This window comes from Bidens hawaiensis, unplaced genomic scaffold (assembly GCF_021521415.1).
Source record: "Bidens hawaiensis isolate Kalapana, Puna unplaced genomic scaffold, B.hawaiensis_p1.1 tig00001461_1, whole genome shotgun sequence".
NCBI classification, from domain to species: Eukaryota; Viridiplantae; Streptophyta; class Magnoliopsida; order Asterales; family Asteraceae; genus Bidens; species Bidens hawaiensis.
In genome coordinates, this window is record NW_027491082.1 from 247,427 (window position 1) to 269,696 (window position 22,270).

Here is a 22,270-nt window from a genome sequence, read left to right on the forward strand (position 1 = left end):
GTTGAACCCGAGTCCCTGTCCAAGAAATCACCGTTTAAAAAAATAGTTTTAAGTTAATGTTCTTTTCAATCATTTTCCAGTTCCAGGTACTGTTTTGATTTCCACTAGCCCTGTTTGGTTAATTAATTCATGTATTAGGTTTTCTTTTTGTTCCGTCCCTTGGATTTGTTGAGCAGCTTTTAATTTCTATTATTATACGAATTATATATTGGACTTCTTTCTTGCCTTTATTGGAAGAAATTGTAACTATTAAGTTTTCATAACCTTCTGGGCTAGCCACTTGGTTATGCCAATGAATATAAGAAGAACTAGCTTCCGAAAGGTCTCCGGTTTGAATTTGAACCAAAACGGAGATGTATCCTGCTTGATAGAGGGTTTCGACTCTTGTGGAGAAGGTTCCTCTGATGACGCGGGAACTGGGGTTATACCCTTCGGCTGCAAGCTGATCTGCGACTACCCGTTAAACCGTAGACTGTTGCCGTTCTAAAAAGGAAAAACTATTAAGTTTACATGCACACCAACTGTTTGTTTTAAGACGCTTCCTCTCTATATTTTTATTTTTATTTGTATGCGTAATTTAACTAGGGGATTTTGTTTATTTTCATTCATTGTTCTCCTTTTGGCTGTGAGCCATGCATAGATTGTTTGAGTTAACTGATCTTGCTTGATCATTAGATGCTGCATAACGAAGCTGATCAAATAGATTACATTGCAGAAGACGGGGACATACTGGATCTTGATGAAGAAGAAGACGACGACAATGGTGGAGATCAAAATCTTGATGATCATATGGTCAGTGTGATTTCACTTTTCTTTTCTGCTATTAAGTTACCAATATATAGGCCGGGCGGGAACTTGTTTGGTTTAAGTTTAGTTCACAATCTAACTTTAGATCTAGTACTGTTGTAAGCTAGATATTCAAGTTCTTTTTATGTTTAATAGCTTACAAAGGTGACAGATATGCCTTCTGCTCAAGCAAGAACTGGTAAGATATTCAGGCTTGCCCTGGGAAAGTTCGATTATAACATGACGTACGTACAAGGATCGAACAGTACAGAAACTATGATAACATTCCTTTATCGGGTGATGCTCCCATTATGGTACAATCCTGTTGCTTGTACATATGAATTCATGACTTATCAGTTCTTAAAGGCAAAAATGGTGCAGTTTGGGTAATTTTTTGGTGGTTACAAAACCTGCAGATTTTGTTCATGTCTATAACACCAACTTGAACTATGAAAAGGAAACAAAAAAAAGCAAAAACTGGTTTGTTTGATGTTCATAAATTGATGTCTAAAAATTTGATGCCACTGTTGAAGCGTTTGATGGGGGTTGACCATAAAAAGTTACCGAAAATGGTGGTATCGACTTGAACACTAAGGTGGGCTTGAAACTTTGGAAAAAATAACTAAAAAAATTATGTTAATAATAAATAACTAAATTTAATAATACAATAATATTATATCTTTACATTTACATTACGCCATATTACAGTACACTATATCATATTACATCATATTACGTTATATTATGATATTACCTTCCTTTATATTTCCTCGTTCTCACACAAACTAGAAGAAGAGATTGGCTGAGTTACAGCTCAAAATTTGTTGCAGAAAACCACAAAGAAAAAGATCTTCTTCACTTCAGTGATTTTCGCTCTAAAAAGTAATATGCATCTTCGTATAAGTTACATTTTTTTATTTCACGTGTTGCCTCTTTTTGGGTTTTATGTTTTTGTTATGCTAATTGATCAATTAGGGTTTCTTGACTCTTTTAGTTGAGGAAGTACTTTGCATTATTATACGTTGATTGGTCTTAATTTTTCCTTTTTTGAAAGAAATTGTAGCTATTTAGTTTTCATGTACACTAGAATTTTGTTTTGCAATTTTATATGTTTTGATTGGTCTTCTAAATGGATGAATTTATAGCAATTTAACAAATTAAACTTGTGAATTTTTGTTTCTTGTAAATACCTTAATATACATATCTGTTCCTGTGGGTGATTTTTTCATAAGGAAGTTAATCGTATCCCCTTTTGGCTGTCTACAGTTTGCATAGATTAAATAGATTACATGGCAGAAGACGGGGACAGGTCAGATTTTGTAGACGATTTGAATGAAGAAGAAAACGAAAATCAAAATCTTGTAAGTCTAGTTTAATTTGTTTTTCTGCTATTAAATTACCGACGTTATATATACCTTTTTAACTTAAGATTATTCCATATTTTTATGTTAGATGTAGTGTTCTATGCTTAGTATATCCAGTTTCAAAATTTTATTATTTTTACAAAGGTGACGGATACGACCTCTGCTCAAGCAAGAAGGGGAAAAGATATTCAGGGCATTCCCTGGAATAGATTCAATGTAACAAGGGAACAACTTAGGCGTACCAAGCTCAAACACTACAGAAATGAAAATGATCACTATGCTGTCGATAAAGTACAGTCCTGTTGCTTGCATATATAAAAAAAGTTACTTTTTCCGCTTTCGATATCATGACAGCCTTTTATGTCTGCAGAGATACAAACATATGCCAAAGGGTGGTAAATACTATGACTTCTGTCATAATTCAAGAGCAGTGAGGCCTACAGTCTTTCATTTTGAGGTTTGTACCAATTCATTTTGTTCCTTCAATCACGCGGTATCTATTCATCAGCCGTAAAAAAGTGTGTGTTGTTTTTATAAACATTGCGTATTGTGTACAGTTAAGGAACCTGGTTTGGGCTACCACGAAGCATGATGTGTATTTCTTGTCTAACCACTCGATTATGCACTGGTCGCCATTATCAAAAAAGTTAACAGAAATCGTTAATTTCTTTGGGCGCATAGCACCTACCGAGGTACTATAATATTGATCATAGAATCCTAACCTTTCTGTTATTATTGTTTAAATATTATTGATACTTAATTTGGGTTGACAGAAGCATGACGGAAGTTTGTTGGAGGGACTTACACAAACTCTGATTAGTACATTCGCAGTCGATGACGGTATTCTGGTTGCAGGAGGTTTTCGCGGAGAGCTTGTTTGCAAGGTAATTTGATCATATATTGAACTGCTTACCTGATTAGATGGAAATATCTTGAACCGCCATGAAATATCTTTAGATGGAATAAATCAATGAAATCCAAAATATCTAAATAGCGGGGCTCTGTATTCAACATCCAAACAGTATTAAATTTTATGCCATACGCATAGTTGACATTTCTTTATTTTACGTCTCGTTATCTATCTTGTAATCTGCGTGTGTTATTAAATGATGCAGAGACTGGATAAACAAGGTATTAGCTTTTGCACAAGAACAACTTATGAAGACATTAATGCCATAACAAATGCTAGAGATATACAATAGCTTGAGGTAATTAGTAAATTACGATGCAAATATATACTACAATACATATTATTGTCTGTGAGTCTGTGACTCTGTAATTGTGCTATTTTTCATACAACTCTTGTCACATTGTAGCGGTGGAAAGCATTTTATGGCGTCAAACAATGCTTGTGATGTGATGGAATATGAGATGGATGGATTTCAGCTTGTGAATAATTTCCGTTTTCCCTGGAAAGTGAATGTGAGTTTCTTGAAATGGGTGGGTGGACGGGTTTGGTCACGTGCCAAAACATCCAACTTTTTAGTAAAAATCAAAATGGGCCAGGTTGGGTTTGCGCTACCTGCAAACACTTTTACGGAAGATTTTATACATAAATGACACTCTATTTGAGTATGCCTCGTATGACGTTTAACCCATTTGAGATGATGCATAACCCAAATTGAACCATTTGTGTGCCTATTTGTTGCAGCACACATCCATGAGCCCAGATTGTAAACTAATGGCTGTAGTCGGTGATCATCACGACGGATTGATTGTTGACTCTACAACTGGAATGGCAAGAACTTGTGGATATAAAATTTTTATTTATTTTGTTTTGTTTTTAATATTGACATTTTTTTGCGCATTGCAACTCTTTTCTTTGGCAGACGGTTGGCACAATGAAAGGTCACCGGCACTACTCATTTGCATCTGCATGGCACCCAGATGGCAGGACCTTTGCTACAGGCAACCAAGACAAGACCTGTAGAGTATGGGATGTAAGAAATATTGCAAAGCCGGTCTCCATTCTTAAAGCAAATATGGTTGCTGTTCGATCACTTCACTTTTCAACTGACGGGCAGTTTCTGGTTGTTGCAGAAGCTGCAGATTTTGTTAATGTTTATAACACCAGCTTGAACTATGCAAAGAGGCATGAAATTGATTTATTTGGGGAAATAGCTGGTGTTTCTCTCAGTCCAGACGATGAAACGCTTTTCATTGGAGTGTCGGAACAGAACTATCCCAGCCTGCTACAGTTCAACAAACGACACAAATACGGGTATCTAGATTCGTTTGTTTGATAAATTAAGTTGAGTTACTTGTTTATGTTTTGTCTGGAAAATACATAGGCTTCCATGTATAAAAATGTATGGTGAAAATCTTTGAAGATAATGTATTGTTAAATTACGTTCGGCTTATATATGTTATATATTGATGGCTACTTTCTAATTTATGTGTTTGGTTAATAATCTTTTTTATGTCCCGGACCCAGACCAACATGACCAAACAAAACACTGGCTGGAAGCTGTATTTAGTTTGGTTCTGCTATTGGTCCTTGTTTGGCTGGAACAAACAAGGACATAAACAAAAACTACCTTGTCAGCAACCATGGACTTGCAATCAGATTAAAGATAATTTGCAAATGCGAAAAACAGACATGACGGTCAGAAATTTTAAGAATAACCTTGACAATACTACTAGTTAAATACGTACATAAAGCCCATTGGGCTATGTTTTAATAGAAATATATCTCATGTCATGCTTCCCTATAAATAGGAAATGCTTCCCTATAAATAGGAAGCATGTGCATGAAACACACAAGCTTTTGTCAAAATAGCTTTTGGCTTTTTAACAAACCAATCTACCCCACCTTTTACTTACATCTACTCGAAAAAATTTATGTCGTTTAGAATCTCCCCACATGCGATTGTTTTCTCCTAGACCGGCGCCTCCCCTGATCTTCGCTCCACATTTTGTTTTTTTAATGAATTATTTACAATTTGTATAAACAGAAAATCATTATGGTCTTATCAATAAATTATAAAAACTCTAAAAGAAATTGATATTATATATTTTGTAATACTTTTTTTTAATTATAATTCTTTAAAAAAATTGTTAAGGATATAATATTACATGTAAAAGTAGTACATAGTTTTAAATTGAATCCCCTAATTGTGGCCTAGTGGTATGAGGTTTGAGTTTTCCAACGGAGATTTAAGTTCGATTTCCACTTATCAAAAATTGTTAGTTTAAACCCCGAGCCCACCCAGTGTTTGTCTCACCGTATGTTACGCTAGAGCGTTTTGCTATTGTGTTGGCACTATGACTGAACTGGCATTTGGCGATATGGTTTCCACAACTCCACGCAACAAAATTTATGCGGCGACCGATGGCCAACATACGTACATCTTCCGGTTCCAGTTCCAGGTACTCGTTTGATTTCCACTAGCCTTGTTTGGTTAATTAATTCATGTATTAGGTTTTCTTTTTGTTCCGTCCGTTGGATTTCTTGAGCAGCTTTAATTTCTATTATTATACGATTATATATAATATATATTGGACTTCTTTCTTGCCTTTATTGGAAGAAATTGTAACTATTAAGTTTACATAACCTTCTGGGCTATGCCAATGAATATAAGAACTAGCTTCCGAAAGGTCTCCGGTTGGAATTCGAGCCAAAACGGAGATTTATCCTGCCTGCGTTACGCTAGTGGGTTTCGACTTTTGTGACGGCGCAACTGGTGTTGTGGCATCTGGGGACGGATTTATCCTCTGAGGACGTGGGGAGGACCCGGGAACCGGGGTTATGCCCTTCGGGTGGTCGGCTGCAAGCTGACCTGCGACCACACAGCCATACCATAGACTGTTGCCGTTCTAACAAAAGAAAAAACTATTAAGTTTACATGCACACTAACTGTTCGTTTTAAGACGCTTCCTCTCTTTATTTTTATTATTATTTGTATGCGCAATTTAACTTGGGAATTTTGTTTATTTTCATTCATTGTTCTCCTTTTGGCTGTGAGCCATGCATAGATTGTTTGAGTTAACTCTTGCTTGATCATTAGATGCCGCATAATGAAGCTGATCAAATAGATTACATGGCAGAAGGAGACATACTGGATCTTGCAAGAACAAGAAGAAGAAGAAGAAGAAGACGACAATGGCGGAGATCAAAATCTTGATGATCATGATACGGTCAGTGTGATTTCACTTTTCTTTTCTGCTATTAAGTTACCAATAGGCCGGGCGGGAACTTGTTTGGTCTAAGTTTAGTTCACAATCTAACTTTAGATCTAGTACTGTTGTAAGCGAGTTGTTTTAACAATTTAGGTTCAAATATGAAGAAATTTTATCAGTTTAATTCAGAAAATAAATTTGATGCCACTGTTGAAGTGTTTGATGGGGGTTGACCATAAAAAGTTACCGAAAATGGTGGTTTCGACTTGAACACTAAGGTGGGTTTGAAACTTTGGAAAAAATAACTTAAAAAATAATGTTAATAATAATAAATAATTTAATATAATAATACAATAATATTATATCTTTATACATTTACATTACATCGTACACCATATCATATCATATCATATCATGTCATATCATATCATCATATAACGTTATGTTATGATATTACCTTTGTAATTACATTTATCTTATTACATTTGTGGTGTTTTCCTTTATATTTCCTCGTTCACACGCAAACTATAAGAAGAGAATAGGCTGAGTGACAGCTCTAAATTTGTTGCAGAAAACCACAAAGAACAAGATCTTCTTCACTTTAGTGATTTTTGCTCTAAAAAGTAATATGCATCTTCGCATAAGGTACATTTTTTAGTTCATATGTTGCCTCTTTTTGGGTTTGTAATGGATCGTAAATTTCAGCAATTTGGGTTGGGTTTTCAGGTTATGTTTTTGTTATGCTAATTGATCAATTAGGGTTTCTTGACTCTTTTAGTTGAGGAAGTACTTTGCATTATTATACGTTGATTGGTCTTAATTTTTCCTTTTTTGAAAGAAATTGTAGCTATTTAGTTTTCATGTACACTAGAATTTTGTTTTGCAATTTTATATGTTTTGATTGGTCTTCTAAATGGATGAATTTATAGCAATTTAACAAATTAAACTTGTGAATTTTTGTTTCTTGTAAATACCTTAATATACATATCTGTTCCTGTGGGTGATTTTTTCATAAGGAAGTTAATTATATCCCCTTTTGGCTGTCTACAGTTTGCATAGATTAAATAGATTACATGGCAGAAGACGGGGACAGGTCAGATTTTGTAGACGATTTGAATGAAGAAGAAAACGAAGATCAAAATCTTGTAAGTCTAGTTTAATTTGTTTTTCTGCTATTAAATTACCGACGTTATATATACCTTTTTAACTTAAGATTATTCCATATTTTTATGTTAGATGTAGTGTTCTATGCTTAGTATATCCAGTTTCAAAATTTTATTATTTTTACAAAGGTGACGGATACGACCTCTGCTCAAGCAAGAAGGGGAAAAGATATTCAGGGCATTCCCTGGAATAGATTCAATGTAACAAGGGAACAACTTAGGCGTACCAAGCTCAAACACTACAGAAATGAAAATGATCACTATGCTGTCGATAAAGTACAGTCCTGTTGCTTGCATATATAAAAAAAGTTACTTTTTCCGCTTTCGATATCATGACAGCCTTTTATGTCTGCAGAGATACAAACATATGCCAAAGGGTGGTAAATACTATGACTTCTGTCATAATTCAAGAGCAGTGAGGCCTACAGTCTTTCATTTTGAGGTTTGTACCAATTCATTTTGTTCCTTCAATCACGCGGTATCTATTCATCAGCCGTAAAAAAGTGTGTGTTGTTTTTATAAACATTGCGTATTGTGTACAGTTAAGGAACCTGGTTTGGGCTACCACGAAGCATGATGTGTATTTCTTGTCTAACCACTCGATTATGCACTGGTCGCCATTATCAAAAAAGTTAACAGAAATCGTTAATTTCTTTGGGCGCATAGCACCTACCGAGGTACTATAATATTGATCATAGAATCCTAACCTTTCTGTTATTATTGTTTAAATATTATTGATACTTAATTTGGGTCGACAGAAGCATGACGGAAGTTTGTTGGAGGGACTTACACAAACTCTGATTAGTACATTCGCAGTCGATGACGGTATTCTGGTTGCAGGAGGTTTTCGCGGAGAGTTTGTTTGCAAGGTAATTTGATCATATATTGAACTGCTTACCTGATTAGATGGAAATATCTTGAACCGCCATGAAATATCATTAGACGGAATAAATCAATTAAATCCAAAATATCCAAATACCAGGCTCTGTATTCAACATCTAAACAATATTAAATTTTATGCCATACGCATAGTTGACATCTCTTTTTATATGTCTCGTTTTCTATCTTGTAATCTGTGTGTGTTATTAAATGATGCAGAGATTGGATAAACAAGGTGTTAGCTTTTGCACAAGAACAAGTTATGAAGACATTAATGCCATAACAAATAGTATTGAGATATACAATCGCACGAGGTAATTAATAAATTACGATGTAAATATATACTACAATGCATATTGACTCTGTAATTGTGTTATTTTTCATACAACTCTTGTCACATTGTAGCGGTGGAAAGCATTTTATGGCGTCAAACAACGCTTGTGGTGTGATGGAATATGAGATGGATGGATTTCAGCTTGTGAACAATTTCCGTTTTCCCTTGAGAGTGAATGTGAGTTTCTTGAAATGGGTGGGTGGACGGGTTGGGTCACGTGCCAAAACGTGCAATTTTTTTAGTAGAAAATCAAAATGGGCCGGGTTGTGTTTGCGCTGCCTGCAAACACTTTTACGGAAGATTTTTTACATAAATGACACTCTATTTGAGTATGCTTCTCATGACGCTTAACCTATTTGAGATAATGCATAACCCAAATTGAACCACTTGTGTGCCTATTTGTTGCAGCACACATCCATGAGCTCAGACCGTAAACTAATAGCTGTAGTTGGTGATCATCGCGATGGATTGGTTGTTGACTCTACAACTGGAATGGCAAGAACTTATGGATATAAAAATTATTATTTTTTGTTTTTTGTTTTTATTTTAATGTTAACATTCTTTTGCACATTGCAACTCTTTTCTTTGGCAGACGTTGGCACAGTGAAAGGTCACCGACATTACTCATGCATCTGCATGGCATCCAGATGGCAGAATCTTTGCTACAGGCAGCCAAGACAAGACCTGTAGAGTATGGGATGTAAGAAATATTGCAAACCCGGTCTCTGTTCTTAAAGCAAATATGGCTGTGGTTCGATCACTTCGCTTTTCAACAGATGGGCAGTTTTTGGTTGTTGCAGAAGGTGCAGATTTTGTTAATGTTTATAACACCAGCTTGAACTATGCAAGGAGGCATGAAATTGATTTATTTGGGGAAATAGCTGGTGTTTCTCTCAGTCCAGACGATGAAACGCTTTTCATTGGAGTGTCAGACCAGAACTTTCCCAGCCTGCTGCAGTTCAACAAACGACACATGTACGGATATCTAGATTCGTTTGTTTGATAAATTAAGTTGAGTTTCTTGCTTATGTTTTGTTTGGAAAATACATCGGCTTCCATGTATAAAAATGTATGGTGAAAATCTTTGAAGACAATGTATTGTTAAATTATGTTTGGCTTATATATGTTATATATTGATGGCAACTTTCTAATTTATGCGTTTGGTTAATAATCTGTTTTATGTCCCGAACCCGGACCAACAGAACCAAACACTGGCTGGAGCCAGCTGTATTTAGTTTGGTTCTCCTATTTGTCCTTGTTTGGCTTGAACAAACAAGGACATAAACAAAAACTACCTCTTATACACAACACTGATTTATGTCAAAAACTACCTTTTATACATAAACATCGTGTTAATTAATTTGTTCTGCTATCGTTGGCGAGGTTTGTTTATGCTTCTACCTCTTATATACATTGCATCGTTATGTCAAATTGATCATTTTAGAAATCTTCAAAAGTGTGTGTACGTGTTTAACTAAAATTTTTGCGATCTAAAACAATATATAACAAAATTATGGGTTAAACGGCTAGCAGGAAAAGCTAACCATACTTGTGTTGAATCCTAGATCTTCATTTTCAGCCCCCAGTTGTCATTCTTAATTGGTCAAATGATTATTCTTGTAGTACACATTCTGATTCTGATCCCTATAGTGAAGAAAATGAGAGCGGTGCAAAGATAATGTAGGTACAAAAGGTTATCAAACTGTAAGCTTGTGTGTCCAAGTGGGTCCCACAAGAATTTGATAAAAAAAATAAAAAGTATTTGAACAAATATATATAAAAGTAGCAACACGAAACTCTTCATCATCAGGCTCTGAAGGTCCTGTTGTTGGCGGCGAGAATCCCTTCAATTTTTTGTAGGTATGTGTTTTATTGAATATTTTGTTTGGTTATTCTCAATAGGTTGTTTTGTTTCATTTTTAGTATCCAAGCTTAATCTAGGGTTCTTTGTTCGTAAATTCAGGTATTGGATTCAACTACCAGGTTCAAATTTGTTTGATTATAAATTTTGTTACCAGTTCATAAATTAGGTTAATGGAAATTTGATTATAAACCGGGTATTGTTGCATAATTGATAATCTGGGTATTCAAGCTTTATATTATTCATATTCATTACTCTCTTGATTTCATTATACTTTGGAACATGTTAAGTAATTCACTTTTAAATTGTGTTATAATAGAGATAGGCGTCTTTTCATCTTTCTCTCTCCATAAACACCGTTAAATTAAATGTTCATTAGGTCTCCGGCGCTTCTGCAGCAAGCCTGCAATCTCCGGAGTATTAAGATCATCGGCCGATATAGAGCACTAACAGCATTGTCCGTTATTATACTTGTTGTATCGTCCGGCGAATTAACTTGTTGTAGTGTCCTTTAAACGCATCCTCATCGTTTCTTTCTCAAAACCACCACAAATCCTCCAAATCGTTAGGTTTTCGATTCCAAGATTAATCTAGGGTTCATCGTTAGCAAATTCAGGTATTCAATTCCTAGATTCAATTTTGTTTGATTATAACTATAAGTATAGGTTAATGGAAATTTTTTACCGGTTCATCAGTTTTTTTTCGTTTTGATACGCAGTCGTAAGCGAACTGATGTGTTCCTGTCTTCTGATATGGAAATTAGATGTTTTTGGCGTGTTATAATGTGCTCTCTTCTTTAGAGGCCGAGAGGTTGAGTCTCGTCATGTAAATGGCCATGATTGACGAATTTGCAACTGACATTAGGGAATTCTCTGCTTTTGTTTAAGGTTCAGATTCCCCTGCTGCTATATTAGTGTCATGTGTAAGTGTTTGCTCATGTTATTTGTGTATGTGGTAACACCAATAACATTTCTGATTATTGTTAACAGAAAGGTGTAATCAGTATTTAGCATATGAAGTCAAAAGGGTTGTAGATTCGTTTTGTTGTATGGGGTAATATCGGAACCATTTAGCCACAATGCATATCAATTAAATGATTAATTCAGCTTCGAGTAAAAGATATGTATTTTTTGTAGTTTAAGGACGTGTGGCAAATTTCATGAATGCTTGTTACAATTTCTTTGTTCTTTTTTTTTCCTTGCAACCCTTCATTGGATCACATAATTCTATTGTTGCTGAGATTACTAAACTTTAGTATTTACATAATGAAGGGTGCATCGAATATGTGATGCGCTCGCACCGTGCATCGGATTTTTTGACAAAACGCATCGGATTTTTTTAATTCATCATATTGAAAATTGGGCCATTTCAAAGTGGCCTGGTTGGCTTCATAAATTTGCCCATGTTTTATGAATAATTAACGTGTTGGTGGTCACAATCTTGTACCTGTCTGCTGCTGATTTGTAACAATCAAGAATATTTAAGGTTTAGCAGTTCTAATTGTTTTCTTGAATGTATGACTTCATGTTTGCAGATTTTCAAGAATATGAGTGTCATTTTTACTCTATGGTGACTTTGTACCAGGTATGCATTTTTACTCTATGGTGACAGATGGTTTTTAGGTTATATAGACCATATTGTTTTTGTACTCTACTAATGATGACCTGAGTCCCAACATGTGACACTTGCTAATGTTATCTGTCATACATAGCTACTTTGAACTTTCTGTTGTTGCTTTGATAAACAATCAAAACAATCTAAATATACACATATCAAATTTCAATATCTGGGTCTTAGCTATCATTTTAGCAAACGCGCAAAAATTAAAAATCAAAACATTATAAATATACACATATCAGATTTCAATAAATGGGTCTCGGCTATCATTTTAGCAAACGCGCAGAAATTTTTGATTTTAATTAACGAGACAAAACTGCCATTTTGGTAAACGGGTCAAAAACTCTCTATTTAGCAAGCACGTCAAAATTACTGTTTCGTGACTTACAAGATCATATTTTGAAAATAATCATGCTGATAATTAATGGGAATTTTGTTTAATTTCATTAGCAATTGCTAATTTCTTTTATAATACCAAAACTACCCTCACTTGTTGCCTTAATGATTTTAACCCGTTTGACTTTTGGAAGATTTTTCACTCATACTGTAAATGAACTAAGTTGTAAATTTTTTATTTCACATTTACTTTTTTAGTAAACAAGTCGATGATACCCTTTTTAGTAAATGAGTCACAAATATATACTTCAATAAACGGGCCAATATTATCATTTGCAGTGAACGGGGTTACCATTTTGTAAACCGGTCAAGATTATCATTTTTGTAAACGGGTCCAACTTTTCATCTAACTATACGGGTCAACATTATATAACGTTACGGGGCGAATGAGTTAAAAGCAATAGATATGAAAATTACAAATGTAGCAATTTTAAACCATCTATCTACACTTCCAAATACCTACATAACATTTAAAAAGTTAACTGGCAAAAAGGCAATTCATGACGAATGAAACGAATGCGTTGTTTGAATTTATATTACAGTAGTTCATATAAAACTAATATTTATTAATGTTTTAAAAACTAATTAGTGTCTTAAAATATGGAAATCAAATTAAGATTATTTTATTATTATAGTAATGTATACCTATATTTACATGCATTCATTATATTGTTGAATTTGGCTAAGAGGTCAAAAATGTTTGACTTTTACCAAAAAAAGTCAAAGTTAGTCTTGAAGTCAAAGTTGATCAAAATGTCAACCATACTCAAAAGGTCAATGCCTCTAAAAAAACATGCTTTCTCAAAAGACCAAAACTAGCCGTATAATTTTTCTCATATTACCAAAGTTTGCCCATTGTGTTTGAATCTCGCATTTTTGGTGGTGTTCAGTCTGTAACACTTTACCAACACTTTTGCTACATGTGGAACAAAAAATACACTTTACCAACACTTTTGCTACATGTGGAACAAAAAATAATAACTGACATGACCTGAACTTGAAGTGAAAAAAGACAGGTTTTCGTTCGGCTAACATGGCCAGTTTACAAAACGTCAAAACAGGTCAGGTTCAAGGTTGACTAGTTTTCAGTCTCCTATTACGTTAATCAAATTCTTTTATAAGATGGGACGTATCAAGGGCTGAAAATCTGTCTCAAAGATCTTTTCCACAACCCACTTCAGAACTGATATTTAGTCTTCGACGTGATTTTAAGTCCCCGATTATCAATATTCAACCATTTTAAGAAAATATATTATATATTGATTTGCAGTCTCTCGTACATCTTCGCCAATTCAACTATAATAAACTTTGAATGTATTTATCAAATTCTGTATTTTTGTCTAAATTTACGTTTACATTTTGAATTTTTACAAAAATCTATTAATAAACAATCTACGTAAATCCATTTCAAAATTCTAATATTAATTTTTTTATTAAGTTTCGTTAAGACATGCCATTTACAAAGAATTGTTTTACAACTACTAGCTTGGTATATTGACAAAAGTATATGGCATTTAATTGTTTTACAACTCTTGTTGGGCTAGATTGTAAGCTATGCTTGTTTAATTAACTAGCCCGAGCTAAAGACAACTCGCAGGCTAATATTATTTATATAACTTATATTTAAAAGAATAAGAATATACTTGTTTATACGATAATTATTATTATACTTAAAATTATGACAAAAAATAAACAACATGTACTTTATATATTGAAACTATAAGCTTATTATATAAAGTAATTATAACTGTAAATAAAATAAATAATAAAAAGTAAATGCTTTGAATCTGACTTTCAAATACAAAGTTTGAACCAATCTTATTTGGAGCTCGTGCTCTTTTAAGTTAAACAATGTTGAGCTCGAGCTCAAGCTCAAACTCTTTTAAGCTAAACAATATCATGCTTGATTCTGATTACAAGTATTTAAGTAGTAGTCTTCTTTGATCCGTCCATTAATATATCCTTAACCACTTTTCATCCATGCATGAGTTTTATTTTACTTTGGTATAGATTTATGTATTCGCCTACGGAACCAATAGCAATGAGTAACATGATTTGATAGTTAGGCAATTTATACGAGTTTTAATTTGAGTTGTAAAATAAGTATTAGTTTCATTTTTATTTTTACAAAGGTTTATTATTATTATTATTATTATTATTATTATTATTTGTTTAAAAGTTTGATAAATTTTATTTTTATTCCCCCTAACCAAAATCCCCAATTTAACCTAATTTCTAGGGGATTTCCTCCCTCTATCTGTTTTCAATTTCACCCTCCTTCTCTTTAATTTAAACTAATTCACACACACCAAAACCCGCCTGTTTCTAAAAGACCCTAATTCAGAACTATTCCTCGTCTACTCTCGATCCATCTGCTTCCACCACTATATGCAGACCCTGTACCATCGCCTGATGTTTTTGTTGCATTCGCGGCAGACCATGACTGTGTTATATAAGGTACTAATTGAACTCTGCTAGTTTCAAAATTAATTTAGTCAATATGCATAATTGTTGATCTTATTTCATTTTTATTCAAGAACTATCCCAAGGCTATATTAGTGTGATGGCAAAGATGAATATGGCGGTGATCCAAACTGGTTTATATATATATATATATATATATTATTTTTAAGGCTATTGAGAGACTCAACTGTTGATTTTGGACATTTATAAGTTTATAATCTGGCTTATGATTCAGGACTAATGTTTTTATGTTGTGTTGTTCGAAACTGAAAGGTTTGAAGATGCACGCCAACTGCTCGACAAAAGGCCTCAACCAAATTTTGAGCTGCGGATTGCTGGACTTCTTCAAATGATATGGTATTCCATTTTATAATATATTATGGGTGGTTTTGACCTTAATCTATGTTTAGTGAATTGAGCTAACTTGTTTCATGATATGCATGTTCTAAATAGGTACTTAATCCAACAGATTGCAAGATCTTTTTTAGGGGCTTTCAAGTTTCAACTGAATGTGGATTTTGAATGGGCATTATCTGCACTTGCGAAAATTGGACTAAATGGTTTGGATGGGTGAAACTGATAATGAGGACGCGATCTTATTCTTACAGATTGTAATTGATTCATCTGATATTGTTTTAAAATTCAGAATTGATCAATAGAGTATTGTTATTTTTTTAAAGTTGTTTTTATTGAAGTCTTATGACATGGTTGGTGGAATACATGTACATGTTTGGGTTTGAATACAGATGATATCGGAAACAACTTTTCCGTCTCTAAAAGTACTACAATAGAATTGAGACATAAAATTAGAACTATTTTTAATTTCAAAGACTGAGATGATGTATCATCAAAGACTAAAAGTTGGCTTTTAAAATATTTTATTTGTGGCAAAAAAAGTCATAAAATTGCGAGCCTAATGAAACGTTTAGGAAAAAAAATGGACTCGTTTTAAAGACTGATTTTCTGTCTCTAATGAAATGTATTCAAGACTTAAATATCACGGTATAAGAGACTGATTTTCAGTAACGAAATAAAAGTATAGGGGACTGAAATGACATGGTACTAGGGACAAATTGAGGACTGAACTTTTATGTATCGGAGACTAACTATTAGTCTTTGTTGGTGCCGTTCAACGGGGACTGGTTTTCAGTTCCTCAAATCAGTATTAAGGACTAAGCATCTGTTACTGGCCAGGGACTTCCCGGATAACTATTAGGTACTGATAGAAGAGTATCAGAGACTATTTTTTGATACTAATTTTTTTTGTAGTGCATTCTAAAAACAGGTTAAGCTCGACTTGACATGTATAAATACGGTTGACCTGATGACCGTGAATGATGGTCATGAAATACGTAGCAAGTCCATTTGTCCATATGTGTTCGTGAGCGTTTGTTCATTTAACTTCGTTCATGCTCATTTGTCTATTTACTTATGTTCGTTGAAGCCCTTTTATATACGTGTTTACATTTTTTAGGACCGTTAAAGTAAATGAACAAAAAGTTTTGTTTATGTTCATTCGTCTATTAAATAAAAGAACATGACAAACTTCAAACCGAAATATTTACATAACTCGTGGTTTTTTTTACAGGCATAATGACATTAACTGACAGAAACCAAAGGCAACTAATTTACAATTCATACAGAATCCAACCCGTTTGTCTTGTGTTACACAAGAAAAGATAACATAACAAGATCATGAGAGTATTAGACTGGTCACTATGGTGCTTTATAGTCCGAGGAAGACCCGAGCATGTTTTATGAAGGTAGAAGTTACATGAAACACGCGTATAAAAAACCGAGCCAGAAACACTACGACTGCAAGCTAAATATGTTGCGTTACTGAGTGAGGGTTTGCTCGTTTACAAATCAAACCGAGCCGATCATCTAATAATCGAACCGAGCCAAAATAAAGAAACTATTTTACAAGCTTTCTTCGAGCAGCATCGAGCAAGTTTGTAAGCATTACTTTTCCCTTTAAATTTTTTAATAACAATCATTATTGAAGTTGAATATATTGTACATGAAAATATATTAGTGGTTTTTAGAAAAAAGGATTAACAATGCTGTTTTTCAATTTTCAAACTACCATGCGTTTGCTTATGTTCATTTGTGTTCGTTGAGGAAGTTAACAAATGAACACGAATGAATTGGAACAACTTTATTATCTTAATGAACAAACACACACATGAAATTCCGTTCGGTTAGTGTTTGTGAACAAGTTCAAAGCTAAACAAACAAACACAAACAAGGCTCGGTACATTTACAACCCTAATCTTTTATAATTTTCAAATTCGACATATATTAAATAATAATTCCAATTTTATATCAAGTAACCATATATAAACAATTTGCATTGTTTATATATTATCTTAACTGTAATATGTGACAATGGCTTAATAACTTACAAATTTATATTGATGGATATGCAGACTGTTGTTCTTAAGGTTGCCATGTCATGTGACGGCTGTGTTGGGGTCGTGAACAAGGTTCTTGGCAAAATGGAAGGTTGGTTAATTATTGGTTTGCTCATTTTTGAAAATTAATCAAGATTCCTAACTTAAAATAGTTGATATAAGTTTATTAATCTATATATTCCATAGGGGTGGAAACTTTTGACATTGATCTGGAGCAACAAAAGGTGATTGTGAAGGGTAATGTGCAACCGGATGCAGTTTGCAGACGGTTTACTCGCCTTTTCTATCCAAGTGACAAGTTCAGGTTCAAGTTGAGCTTTGGCTGCTTGTTATTTTTTGTTATTAGTTATGTGACTTGTATGTACATTTTGTGTTTGTTTATGGATTTTGTTAATATTGTAAACTTCATTTCAGGTCATTTAGGTATTGTGACCGTTTGACTTTTTTGAAAGTCAAACCTGCATTTTAACATGAGTTAACGAGTCAACAAATTTGACTAAATTTTCCACCAGTCCACTTAGGATAAAACTGTAAAATTGTAGGGTAACGAGTAAGAAGCAATTGAAGGACCCAAAGATGCGAATACTCTTATCTTAGATTTTGTCTGGTTATTAAACAATTTTAGGATAATTATTACACGGAACACATGAATTGTCAAAGATTTGCCAATTTGATTTTGAAAAATGTTTATGTTTCAAGGCCACGTAACGGTTGGGAAAAGTTATTTATATCTTTTATTTCCAATCGAAACTGGGAAGGCCACTTCAAAGTATAACAAAGTATATGTGAGAAGCGGGTCTTTAAATGGACGAACCCCATAAGAGAAAATGCTGCAAACATCATTGTTATACTCAATATGTTATTTGACAAGCTATCATTTAGTAAAAGTGTAAAATACTAAACCCAAAACTAACATGGACATGTTTAACACCCGCATCAATACCGAATCCAAATTTTACTATAGCAAATGTCGGTACCAGAACGGGCTGTTATTGATCGAATCACAGTTGTGTTCCCGCCGCAACGAGCGGGCACTCTTACTAGTATATATATGTTTTAACAAAACTCAAAATGTTCTTTTCTAAACATGAAAAGAGAGTTGAGAAGAGAGTTGAATATTTCATGTTTGACTTGGGATTAACCTGGCCAAGCAATTTATGGGAAAATGATCAAATTGTCCATTGTGGCCAATCTGAGTTCAAAACTATCCAAGAAATCTCATTGTAGCCAAACGTCAGGTGTACAAAAGATTACAATAATGTTTTCCAACGGCCGCCCGGTTTTCCGACATACAGACAGAAATGTTCCTGGCGGACGCCTTGTTTTTTCATATCTCAGCGGCTGTCTAGTTTATTTACAAAATCTCGGTGCCGCCTTGATTTTTTTAAATGTCCCAGGCGCCTTGTTATAATGAAAAGAGCTACCTGGAAAAGATTCGAAATAGTCGAGCTAACAAGAGTTTATTTACAAAACTCTTTTGTAGTGATTACGGTGGCGTTGTGATGACTAGTATGGGGTGGCAACCGACAATGGCCATAGGAGCTAACAAGATTTAAGAGTTACATCAGCGTGTCACTGTGGTGGATACTTGTTACACGATTGATTATAAAGCATTTCACTCGCGTACTTGCAATGGTTTTAGGTGATCCTGGCCTTGTTCAAAAATTTATACCATATCCGTTTACCCTCATCAAATCGCATATAATTTTTGTTTAGAAACTTTCTTGTATTTGGTCTACAACATTCTCAAAATTTGGAGAGCTCCATTGCCTCGCTCTGACTAGATCATGATACTGGCTTAAGAGTTTGGCTTGGGGTTCCCAGGAAACCATACTGCCGGCTGCCACTTGACAGTCGTTGTGCCGCCACAAGAGCAGAACTTTCTGGTATAACACACGGTGAGCCGAAAGCCTGGATGGGCTTGAGATTCGAACCGACAACTTTGCACAAAATATACTACAAAATATAAACAATATATTATATAATATATGAGTTTGTAAAAGTTAGATTTTTAAAGGTATATTGTTTTTTTTTAAGTCCAAGTATCGTATTTTGGTCACTACCGGTCCTAACTAATGAATTGGCTACTAACGGTAACTTTTAACGTATTTGTTACTAATGGTCCGCAACTAACAGAATCCTAGTATCGTTAGTTTCAGGTCGTCGGATAAAGGTTTTTGGCCGGAATAGTCAAATTTGTTGAAGGAAAACTAATGGAATTGGTACCAGGTTTTGAACACGAACACAAACACAAAACCGAATACAAACCCATACATGTTTGTTATTATTGAAAAACTTCACCAAACTCAATTACTCATATTACAATCTCCTAACCCCAAAGCACAGATATTTATAATCTAACCTAGCACGTTTAGACTACAACTAGGATTGCTAAATAATAGGACATGATAACTATACTAACAATTAAATCTGAGCACATTTAATTGTTTATAATTATCCACTCCTTAAATCATGCAACTTAGCCTTGCACGCCAAATAACGTTCATGAACCGAAATTCCCAACAATTACCCCCGGAATTTCGAACTCGAAACCGACAAGTCTTCAACTCCAAGTAATTTCCGCATCTCCTTGAATTTGATTCTCCCAAGAGCTTTCATCAAGATATCGGCACATTGCTTAACACCACTAACATGCTAGACACTTACTTCTTCACGATCAACACATTCCCGAATGTAGTGATACTGAGATTTAATGTGTTTGGTCCTTCCATGGAAAACCGGATTCTTCACTAGAGCTATCGTTGATGTATTATCAATACGTAACACCACTGCTGGAATTTTCTTATCGAATAACTCACTTATCAATTCCCTTAGCCAAACTGCTTGACACACAGCTGCGCAAGCCGCCATGTACTCTGCTTCACACGATGAGAGTGCAACTGTATCTTGTTTCTGAGAACACAAGTAATTGGTGAAGACCCAAGATAAAATACATGCCCCGTAGTGCTTCTGCCATCGTCTTGGTCAATGTTATGGCTACTATCACTATAACCAACTAACACGTTTTTCCCATGAGTGTAAGAAATACCAAAACCGAGAGTACCTTGAATATAACGAATAATTTGCTTTATAAGAGTTGCATGAGATTGCTTCAGGTTTTGCATGTGCCGGCTTACGACTCCGACCGAATACGCCAAGTCAGGACGAGTTTGTAAAAGGTACTGGAGACACCCGGCAATCTTTCGATATCTCGTAGCATCAAAATCTTCTTCATCTTCAAATTTAGAAACTTTTATACTCTGATCCAATGGAATTTGAGTAGAATTGCAAATCTTCATTCCCGCTTTAACTAAAATTTTCTTCGCATACGCTTCTTGCTTGATTTTTATCCCATCCTTGCTTTGTGAAACTTCAATTCCGAGATAATAAGTTAGCTTTCCCAAATCCAATATCTCAAAGTTTAAAGTCATCTCGCGCTTAAACTCCATTATTAAGTTTAAACTGGAACCCATTACGATTAAGTCGTCAACGTACACACCGACTATTAAGAGACCGGCCCAATTTTCTTTCGATATACCGCTTGTTCTTGTATGCACCGGTGAAACTTCATATTTAACAAAATACCGTTCAACTTTGTATTCCACGCCCTAGGAGCTTGCCTTAAGCCATACAACGCTTTGGATAATTTGTATACTTTGTGCTCTTCACCCTTTTTAACAAAACCATGTGGTTGAGTAACAAATACTTCTTCATGTAACTCGCCATGTAGGAACGCAGATTTGACATCGAGGTGATGCAATTCCCAACCTTCATTCATTGCAAGAGATAATAATAAACGAACCGTTTTGAGTCTAGCCACAGGTGCAAAAACCTCGTCAAAATCGACTCCGGGTTGCTGAACATAACCCTTTGCCACGAGTCTCGCCTTGTGTTTATTAAGCGAGCCATCCGCGTTTCTTTTAACCTTGAAAACCCACTTTAAACCAATCGCCTTTGCACCACGTGGTAACTTGGTCAACGTCCACGTATTATTTTTATTTATTAAGTCAATTTCAATACGCATTGCTTTCACCCACTCCGGTTTTGATTTTGCATCATCAAAACAAACCGGTTCATCATCAGCAAGCAATAAAATACCTCCATCAATCATACTCGAATTCAAGACATAATCACTAAAACGTACCAGGGTAACCGTGGCTCGAGAAGATCTCCGAACAGCCGGCTCAGGTGTAACCGTGTTGCTTGTACCAGCCGGGCTTCTTGGAGCATTTTCGACTATCGGTTCGTCATCATCTTCTTCACCCTCGTCACCACTTGAACTCGTAGAGTTTGATACATGGCTCGACCCGATGTTTTCGGTATTAACGATTCTTCTCCGGTGTCAATTTCATCACCAAAGTTAACCCAAAACATACCTGGTGATCGATCCCGCTCGTCGATTATTTCGATACTTTTACCCCAATTCCAACCTTGTTTTTCATCAAACTCCGTATCACCCGCTCGACTCACAACAATTTTTCTAGTCGATGGATTATATAAACGATTCGCCGCCGAACCTTTCTCGCTTCCGAGATAAACTAAACAAGTCGAACGTTCGTCTAATTTCTTAATATTTCCACCAAGTATTTTTGAATATGCAACACATCCAAAAACTTTAAGAAATCTAAGATCCGGTTTCTTTCGCTTTAACATCTCATACGGTGTTTTGTCTATTAACGCTCGAGTTGAAATTTTATTAATCACGTCGTTCGAATGCCTCACCGCTTCTCCCCACATATAATTCGGAACTTGTCTCGCTTTTAATATACTCCGAGTCATATCCAATATCGTGCGGTTCCGCCTCTCCACAACACCATTTTGTTGTGGTGTATATGGAGCGGTTAAATGCCGAATAAAACCCTCGTTTTCAGAGA

At 34.8% G+C, this 22,270-nt stretch overlaps 2 pseudogenes; both read left to right on the forward strand.

The window, feature by feature from the left end:
* The first annotated feature begins 669 nt into the window (after positions 1 to 669).
* Positions 670 to 4,512, forward strand: LOC143576420 (putative WD repeat-containing protein C2A9.03; annotated as a pseudogene).
* Positions 4,513 to 6,157: 1,645 nt separating this feature from the next.
* Positions 6,158 to 9,648, forward strand: LOC143576429 (putative WD repeat-containing protein C2A9.03; annotated as a pseudogene).
* The last annotated feature ends 12,622 nt before the right edge of the window (positions 9,649 to 22,270 follow it).